This window comes from Pan paniscus, chromosome 5 (assembly GCF_029289425.2).
Source record: "Pan paniscus chromosome 5, NHGRI_mPanPan1-v2.0_pri, whole genome shotgun sequence".
NCBI lineage: Eukaryota > Metazoa > Chordata > Mammalia > Primates > Hominidae > Pan > Pan paniscus.
In genome coordinates this window covers 154,515,092-154,524,988 of record NC_073254.2, presented here as the reverse complement: position 1 = coordinate 154,524,988, position 9,897 = coordinate 154,515,092, and the positions used below count along the sequence as shown (strand labels likewise).

General features: G+C 38.2%; 1 long non-coding RNA gene across 1 annotated transcript in view; it reads left to right on the top strand.

Moving 5' to 3' along the window:
- The first annotated feature begins 9,310 nt into the window (after positions 1–9,310).
- LOC103783160 (uncharacterized) overlaps positions 9,311–9,897 on the top strand; it is a 90,814-nt gene continuing 90,227 nt past the window's right edge. The window contains exon 1 of the long non-coding RNA XR_004672186.3: positions 9,311–9,448. This is a non-coding gene — a long non-coding RNA (uncharacterized LOC103783160). The remainder of the gene's footprint in view (positions 9,449–9,897) is intronic.

The window sequence follows — 9,897 nt, the reverse complement described above, 5'->3', positions numbered from 1 at the left end:
AAGGTTCTTATGCTACTAAATACTAGGCTTCAAGGTGTGTTTATCTCATCAAAACTACACACCTATAATTTATGTGTCTCTCCTTTTTTCTTGGTTTACATAGAAAACATTGTTCCAGAGAAAGCTCTCAATTCTAAAAACTTTAAAACTTTGTTATCAGCAGAAAAAGAATATCAGGAATAATGGTGCCGTTTGGATGTATAGTCCTGTCAGATGAGCAAGAGACTTGATGATGAAAACCTAGTCAATTTCATGATGATCTGAGGGCTACCAATTGGTTTCTGAATTTATAAACTGAAGATGAATTACTTTCAACAAGTGGTATGTCAACACTTTAACTGTGGGCTAGATGAGAGATTCAAACATTTTATTCTGAGTTAATTAAAAATAAGAGTAGAGGATGAGATATAATGGGGAAAGAGAAGTAGAAAATAGAGTTGATTTTTTACTTTTGGAAGGATCCACTCTCAGATGCAATAGTATAGAAATAATTACAGTGACAACCATCACATATGCCATGCACTGGTGCCTTCTCAAGCACTTCTGTAATAGGGTACCAACTCTTTTTAGAGGCCCATTGCTTCCTCTCTTTCTTCTCCATCAAGTTGCTTACATTGCAACTTCTCCAAGGCTGTGTTGTTTTTCATAACCTATGTTTTGTTTCCTTTATCCTCTCATTAGTGATTTTGCTCTTTTTGAGCTACTATAGTGGTATGCTGCAACAATTTGGAGTCAGATTCACCTAAAGAAATTTATGCATTTCAGTTACCTATATGTTGAAGATGTATTATTCCTAGCCTGTTTAATGTTATCAAATACAACATCTTCTGTTGCAATGAAATAGGTTTCAGTGTAGAATAATGGATAAGAGCTCAGGTTCCAATGTGAGAAAGTTGGGGTCATATCTCATGCCTACCACTTAATAGGTGAGTGTTCTTAGGCAATGTACACTTATTCTCTAAGTCCCTATTTTCTCATTGGTAAATGAATTTAATGATAGAACTAATGGAACTTGCTTCATGGGTTTTGGGTCGATATTAAATGAACTCCTCCATGAATAGTGCATAGCATAAAGCATGGGGTATAATAGGCAGTCAATGAATGCTATCATTCAAAAAAATATCGAACATGACATTGCAAATCTATTCTAAATGGAAAGAGATGTAATACAGTATCCTCATCTTGTTGAAAGCGATTCTTTTCTATTGTGGTGAGGAGTTTAATTGATAGGCATCTTAGAACTCATGTGCTGAGTGTGCAGCTTTCTGGATGCCAACACCAAATTAGAGGGCACAGAATAGTAGCCTACTCTAATTCTAATAGATGATAGAACCTAAACATAATCCATTTGGTTTATGGCATCAGATAAACTTGTGGTATTACTATCATCAGTCGTTACTAATTAATTCAAATATTAAAGCAGGTTTATGTCCCAAGAAGAGTTCCTGTGCTAAGACTTTTACCAAATAAGGTCCAAAAACAAACCGTCCATGGAGTGATGCTGTTTCTAACAGGCTGACTTAATAAAACAGATCCTTCAGAAACTTCTAGAATTACTGAGACTTGGTCTTTTGGCTACATATCCTAACTCAGAGAAGTTTTTTTTTAAAGTGAAAGGATCAACAATTATTTTCTAGTCAGTTACTCTTTGCTAGTTTTGAGTGAACTTGAATTTTTAAAAACCATATGACTTGAGATTTAAAAGATGTATGTTAAGTGATATAAGTATTCCTCAAGCTATTAGGCTCAGTGCTCAAGTTTTGTTCTTTGCGAGCTTTTAAAGTTGCATGATGTGGTCATGCAGGGTCAAAGTAAATCGGTCACTTTTTCATAATAATAGTTCATTTGTTTGTTATCCTATGTTTATGGTTACCCAACGATGCTCTGACCCGTTCTTTGACATTTACTCCTGCGGGTCAGCAGATGACATAAAAAGAAACACGAAGTTGTAAATCGACTCTTTGTTAATAAATCTGGTTGAAATTTTGATAGAAAGTGGCAGTTAAAAACAACTGTTCAAAATGGTTTGTGAATGATGCATGGTTTCAATAATCTATTCTTTCCTTTTTCTCCTTTACCACTGATTATCAAGATTTGACTATAAATAACTCTCCAGATGCAGAGGCTAAAAACTGCCAATCAACATTCTCTGCAGTATCTTTTATGAGTTCCTGGATGAGTGCCTTCCCGTTTTTTCTGGTAATGAAATGTGTCTGGCATGTCTTCTGCTGGGTACTTCAATATTAACCCTTTTTCTTCAGGATATTCTAATTTACCGTGTACAAAGTTGTAGATGCTCGTGGACCTGTACAAGAAAGCTATACCAGATATTGATATTATCACCAAGAAATTTCTTTAAAGTGAAGTACATTCCAAGGTGGTGTTCCCAAAAATGATGGTGTTGCAACTCAAAGAAGGCAAAAGAAGCAATCATTTTTTACCTCTAGGCTCTCCCATGAAAATCCCTACAGTGTCCTGATGCCATATACCTCATATTGAAGAATCCAAGGGCAGCATTAAGTTATTCCCTGCTGTATTGCTCCTTCTTGCTTCTTGGTGGACAAGGGAGCTCTCTAAGCTTGAATTTTCCCCTTTCCCAAGACTAAAAATAGACAATGGGCCACCTACATGGGTCATTGTTGTAGGATCTTGAGTGAGTAAGATTAAATTTGTTATAGTCTTAAAGATATTAGCTCAAATTATTTCAATCTTAATTTCTATTTAATAAAAAGTCTTTGGTTCAGGCAGTTAAATCATTTGTGCAGGTGTGTTTCTCTACAATTATTTAGTCTTACTGCCTAGTTTCTATAAGGTTGGGTTATAAATTGCACTACTGGAGATTTTGTTGATCTCAAAGCATTTTCTAAATTAGGTCTGTGATAAAAATAAGAAATAATTGAGAAGAAACAATTTATCCAAAGAATAGTTAAGAATATTAGTCCTTTGCGGCTAATACCCAGAATCTACAATGAACTCAAACAAATTTACAAGAAAAAAACAAACAACCCCATCAAAAAGTGGGTGAAGGATATGAACAGACACTTCTCAAAAGAAGACATTTATGCAGCCAAAAAACACATGAAAAAATGCTCATCATCACTGGCCATCAGAGAAATGCAAATCAAAACCACAAAGAGATACCATCCCACACCAGTTAGAATGGCGATCATTAAAAAGTCAGGAAACAACAGGTGCTGGAGAGGATGTAGAGAAATAGGAACACTTTTACACTGTTGGTGGGACTGTAAACTAGTTCAACCATTGTGGAAGTCAGTGTGGCGATTCCTCAGGGATCTAGAACTAGAAATACCATTTGACCCAGCCATCCCATACTGGGTATATGCCCAAAGGATTATAAATCATGCTACTACAAAGACACATGCACACGTATGTTTATAGCGGCACTATTCACAATAGCAAAGACTTGGAACCAACCTAAATGTCCAACAGCGATAGACTGGATTAAGAAAATGTGGCACATATACACCATGGAATACTATGCAGCCATAAAAAATGATGAGTTCATGTCCTTTGTAGGGCCATGGATGAAGCTGGAAACCATCATTCTCAGCAAACTATCGCAAGGACAAAAAACCAAACACCACATGTTGTCACTCATAGGTGGGAATTGAACAATGAGAACACATGGACACGGGAAGGGGAACGTCACACACCGGGGACTGTTGTGGGGTGGGGGGAGGGGGGAGGGATAGCATTAGGAGATATACCTAATGCTAAATGATGAGTTAATGGGTGCAGCATACCAGCATGGCACATGTATACATATGTAACAAACCTGCACGTCGTGCACATGTACCCTAAAACTTAAAGTATAATAATAATAAAATAAAAAAAAAGAATATTAGTCCTTTGCTCCTTGGGCTGGCCTCATGGGCATGCAAATTGTATGATCATATAGTGCTTAGGAGACCTTGTACCTGGCTTCATGCCTTTCTATGCCATTTTAAAATTCTTGATAATTTTATCTTTGAACTTGTGGTTTGTAAGTGAGTGAAATGGGACAATGGAGCATGTGCACAAGCAGAGAAGACACATACAATGCATGATGGCTGTGATGCCTCATTACCCCATGAGCCATGTAGTATTCACCATGGCCCATAAGCAGAACATTCCGGTGGACCCATGATACATGGGAGTTCACTAAAACTCAAAGCAAGCAACGTTAAGCATGTTAGGTCTACCACTGAGTAAGTAGCGGGAGGAGAAGTGGTCTGATAACTGCAAGAGACCACTTTTCTTTTGAATGAGAACTCGCTTTGAATGAGAACTTTCTTGGAATGCAAACAGAAGGAAATAGAGTTCTAAAAAACAGGAACAGCAAGGAACTCTCTCATATCCATAACTCATGTTACTTCCCTGTATTAGCCAACCACATATGCTAGAAATTATGACATAAAGCAGAGAGAAAGATAAGTTGATCCACAGTTAACTTTCCTTTTAGTTTTTTCTTACCCATCAGTAAGTCAGAGGTAGAGAATGCTGGTAGAATGTATGCATATGAGGAAGAGAAGTAAGAACAGTTGAGTTACTATTCTGCAGCATTTCCACTGTTCTAGTCAGAGCAAAATACATGTGCATGTATGAGTACAAAATACAAATTGTGTGATTTTGATGACTCTACATTGGGTTAATGGCTTTTAAATTTGTGTTCAAGACTGGCATTGCACAATATAAAGATGAATGGTAAGAATCCTGCTAATAATTTAAAATTTTATTTTTTCTTATTTAGAACAGAATTATAGTAACAAAAAAACCATGACAAGTCAAGAGAAAGACTGTGAAAGAAAGGAAAAAACTATTTTAGTACCTTTAACAGCATGTTATTTTCTGCTTTGTGAATAAGAGGTTCTGCATTTTCATTTTGTTCTGGGCACTGCAAATTATATAGCTGGCCCTGGTTGCGCCACAGCTGTTTGCTCCTTGACCTTGCTAAATCACTAAGAGATGGGGTTTGGGAAGAATGGAGGGGCGGGTGAGGCAGTGAGGCATACTTCAAGCCCCTTCCCTGCAAAGCCCTAGGGATTCTCTTCTGTATTGCTTTAATAAAGTCCTTTCTTGCTTTATCGTGAAATTATATTAATAATAGTAGTTTCTATTAGTTTTCCAACCAAAGAAAGGACCCTGTATTCTTCCTTATTTCTAATTTACTGAATACGCACTACCCTTTGTTAAACTCAAGTCATCTTTGCTATTGTTACTTTCTATAAGCAACTTCAAACCACCCATGATTTGACACTGTGGATTACTTTCTTCTCTTCATTTTGTTTGTTTGTTTGTTTGTTTGTTTGTTTGTTTGTTTTTGAGACAGATTCTTGCTCTGTTGCCCAGGCTGGAGTGCAATGGCACAATCTCGGCTCACTGCAACCTCTGCCTCCTGGGTTGAAGCAATTCTCTTGCCTCAGCCTCCCGACTAGCTGGGATTACAGGCCTGTGCCATCATGCCGGGCTAATTTTTTTTATTTTTAGTAGAGACGGGGTTTCACCATGTTGGCCAGGCTGGTCTCGAACTTCTGACTTCAAGTGATTCACCTGCCTCAGCCTCCCAAAGTGCTGGGATTACAGGTGTGAGCCACCACGCCTGGCCATTTCTCTTCATTTTCTTTTTTCAGTTTGTATTCGACCATCTAATTTCAAAACCATTTCCTTTTCGTTAATTTTTAACCTCATAATTTAAGGTCACTAAAAGTGTTTTACATATATCCTGCAAAGTTTGATCTTTTTCTTCTCCCTTTTTTCTTATGTCTGATTTCTTATTTATTCTTAGGTCCACAGAAATGTAGGTAAGACCTAGGCCTTTATAGCTGTCCTGTTGGTTACTTCTAAGGAAGAAAAGAATCATGTTGCTAGTTCTCTTTAAAGGTCTCCCAAGAGGCTATAAGCAACTTGCCAAAATGTCAGTAATGTTTTACCTCCGCCTTCACCTCTAGCTGTCATTCATCACCTCTAAGCAAATCTTTTGATCTTAGGAAAACCTCCACCTTGCCTTTTTAGTTTCTTTGATTTCTTACCTCACACTATCTAATTTCTGAATTCTCAGTATCAAAAGTGGTGAGACCTAAATCCTGTTCTGATTTATTTGATCTATATCTTACAGGAGCTTTAAAATTTCAAGACCATCTTCATTCTGGCCTCTGCATACATGCCTCACCCCATTTCTTCCTTGCCCTTAGCTTTTTAGGAATACCAAGCTTCTTGTATTTATTCAAATGTGCCTTGTGTTTCAGTCCTCCTCACTTTTTCTCTTGTTAGTCCTTCTGTCTAGAATATCCTTTATTATCTTCTTTACTTAAATAATTACTTTTCAAGCTTAAAGTATCAGCACAGGCATTACCTCCACTGCAAGTCTTTCCCATTCCTTCATAAGACAAGTTAGGGTCCATCCAGTTAGGGCCCATATTACCGTGGGTATCACTGTATCTCAACACACTGTATATTGTACTAAAAACATCTGTTTATGTGATTGCCTTCAGACCATACTATGATGTCCTTGAGGGCAGGGATGTATCTTTTTATTTGTTGCATTATACAGCCCTGGACACATAGCAGTATTCAACACATATGTTTTTCCCTAAATTAAGACAAATTGAATTAGATGTGCTTTAATATAATATGTGATCTCTCTTCTGGACATTATGTGGTCCCAGCCCAGAGAATATACAGACAATTGATCCTTGAACAGTGTGGGGTTTGTGCAGTTGAAAATCCAAGTAAAGCTTTTAACTCCCTTAAAACTACCATCAGCTTACTGTCGACCAAAAGCCTTACTGATAACATAAACAGACAATTAATACATATTTTGTATGTTATATGTGTTATATACTGTATGTAAGCTAGAGGAAAAAAGTTAAGAAAATCATAAGGAAGGGAAAATATATTTACTATTAATTAAATGAAAGTAGATCAACAATGGTCTTCATTCTCATTGCCTTCAGATTTGGTAGACTGAGGAAGGGGGGGGTTGGGTTGGTCTTGCTATCTCAGGGGTGGCAGAGGCCGAGGGAAATCCATGTATAAGTGTACCAGCACAGTTCAAACCCATGTTGTTCGAAGATGTGTGTGTTGTATAAATACATATGTATATATAAATTATGTGCTCCAGCATTATTCTCTAGATTTTTTTTTTTTTTTGACAGAGTCTCGCTTTGAAGCCCAGGCTGATGTTGTGCAATCTTGGCTTACTGCAACCTCCACTTCCGGGGTTCAAGCGATTTTTCTGCCTCAGCCTCCTGAGTAGCTGGGATTACAGGTGTGCACCACTATGCCTGACTACTTTTTTGCATTTTTAATAGAGACAGGGTTTCACCATGTTGGCCAGGCTGGTCTCGAACTCCTGGCCTCAAGTGATCTGCCCACCTTGGCCTCCCAAAGTGCTAGGATTACAAGCATGAGCCACCGCGCCTGGCTAGCATTTTTAAAAAGTCATAGAATGTTAGAGTTGAAAAGAACCCCAGAGTATCCCACTCGATTTAAGAATCTCCTTTGCAAAGTTTTGGCCAGTTGTTATCCATTTTATTTAATAATTTAATTTCATTTTATTCTTTTAACCTGGGTTGGGGGAGGGAACTGATGAGGAATAGATAGTTTCACAGACCCTTTTACTCAAAGCCAATTGCTAATATAAATTCTCTTCTCCAGAAGCCTATTGTAATCAGGGATAAGTTGAGTCATAGGTAGCGGAAAGGTCATCAAAAACTTTTGCTATCCCTAGGTTTGGGCAATCCTTTCTGAAGAATTTCACAAGAAGATTCTACCAAATTTTCAGAAATTTAAGAGTTCTGTTATGAGCTCAGCTAAAGATAAGCCATTCAGAGAGTAGTTTTGAGTCCTTTTCATGAGCTTTAGCTAGAATTTTGATTTCTTGGTACTTTTTGATTCATTTCATTCTTGGGAAAGCTAAGTGCATGGATTGTCATTTTCGTCAGTGTCTTGCGTCAGTTACAAGATTGACATCTATTCTTTTTACCTTGGGACAAGAACACTGGATTCCAAGAAGCAACTTCCAGGTTTTTCAAGTTTTTCAGTATCAGTATTTCCTTATATATGGGTTCTGTCGACCTTGCCATAGACACACAGATATATGTAGGAGGTTAGCCCACTGGTGGTGATGAAAGCCAGCCTTTACAGTCAGCTGGAGACTGGTCACTTGTCCACATGCCTAAGGGATCTGACCTGATGCACAGGGCCTACCTGAGGAACCTGACATGTGGGTTCTGTACTTTCTGCTGCCAGCTCTTTATGAGGTTCAAGGGTCTTTAACTTTGTCTCTGTACTAACTCCTTGTACTGCTGAAAATAGACAATGCCTATCTAACTTTGCCAGGTTATTTTGAGAGTCAAAGGAAAAAATATGTGCAGAGTTAAAAGTGCCGTGGAAGTGAAAAAGTGTTGTGTTCTTTCTTGTATTCCTATTGGGATTTGACTGCTTATCTCATTTTGCATAATAAACTGGCCCAGATTGGGTGGAGCAGATAGAAAGGAAGAGGTGTCTAGCAAGAAAAGATGGGCTTAACAGTGTTTGCTTTTTTCTCCATGTACTGATTGAGACTATTTCTTAATCAGAGAAAATCTGTTTGGGATCCAGAATGGTTTTCTCTGAAAAGAAGATGAATTGCTAAGTTATAAAACTAGGGCAATGGGATGGAGAGACTTCTCACCCATGATATGATACTGTGGATTACTTACTTCTCTTCATTTTCTTAAGAGCCATAATTGCCCTGCAATGGATCATGGATCCCAGGCTGCTTCTGGACAGGTACTATTGGGCCAACACTCAGACTTACGTTCAGTACCCCCATTTGTGTCCTGTGGCATTGTGCCCAATGTAGCAACTAGAGTGATAAATGACTTCCTGCTCCTAAGGTCACCAAACAAGCAAATGCTCCCCAGGGTCATTAGATGGCTTTGTGTTCTTCTCCTAAATTGTTCCATCAGTGAGCCAGGATGGTGGAGGACTTGATTTTTTTAAATTTTATTTTTGATGCTCCTTCTAGGCTCCAGACTCACTGGAGACATTCTGACACATAATGCTTCGCCCAGCACAATGCGATGCCCTTTACCTAGTAAAAGGGTGAGTCCCGTAAAGGTGCTGCCTTTCCCCCAGAACAAACAAGGGAAATGCATCAGGAGAGCTCAGCTGCAGACAGAATGCACATCATGAAGCAGGAGCCACCCTGGGATTCCTCAGATGAAAGCCAATTTCAATGAACATTGTGTTTCAAAGCCCGCTTCCTCTTGCTCGGTAAGAGCTGCAGAAGGAACATCCCACTTGCGTCTGCTGACACAAAAGAATGCTGTGGCTGGGAGATCTTATCGAGCCTTCCTGTGCCACAGCAACAGAGCTCCAGTTGTGTCTTGTAAGAATTGGTCATTGTTTCATGGGGACGACTGGCTCCTTTGGGTGGGATCTGATGGCATCTCATGGAGTTGAGGTAGGTGGTGCTGGGAGGTCAGCCAGCCACATGACCTGGCTTGCTGGCTTCTCGGAAGTCAGATAGAAGAGCAAACTTCACCCAGTTTGCTGGATGCCGAATAGGTAAACATTTTAAGTTTAACCATTAAAATATGTATTTTCTGTTTCCTTAATAATATCTTCAACTGTACAAGTTAAGAACAAAAATTAGAAATGATGTTCAGATTTTCTCAGTTGGTATAAGCTGTTTATTGTTCTCTTTTAACCAACAGTTATTTGATTCTAACAAAACTGAGAAAAATCAAGTAGTGTTTTGAAAAATATAAATTTAATTATTTAAAACTATCTATGGAGAATGTAGATGCTAATACGTAAACATTTTAGTGTTGATGACATAAGTCTCAAAAATATTTATTTGCTTCGTGAAAATGAACTTCCAGTTTACAATCATCACATTTGTATATAATA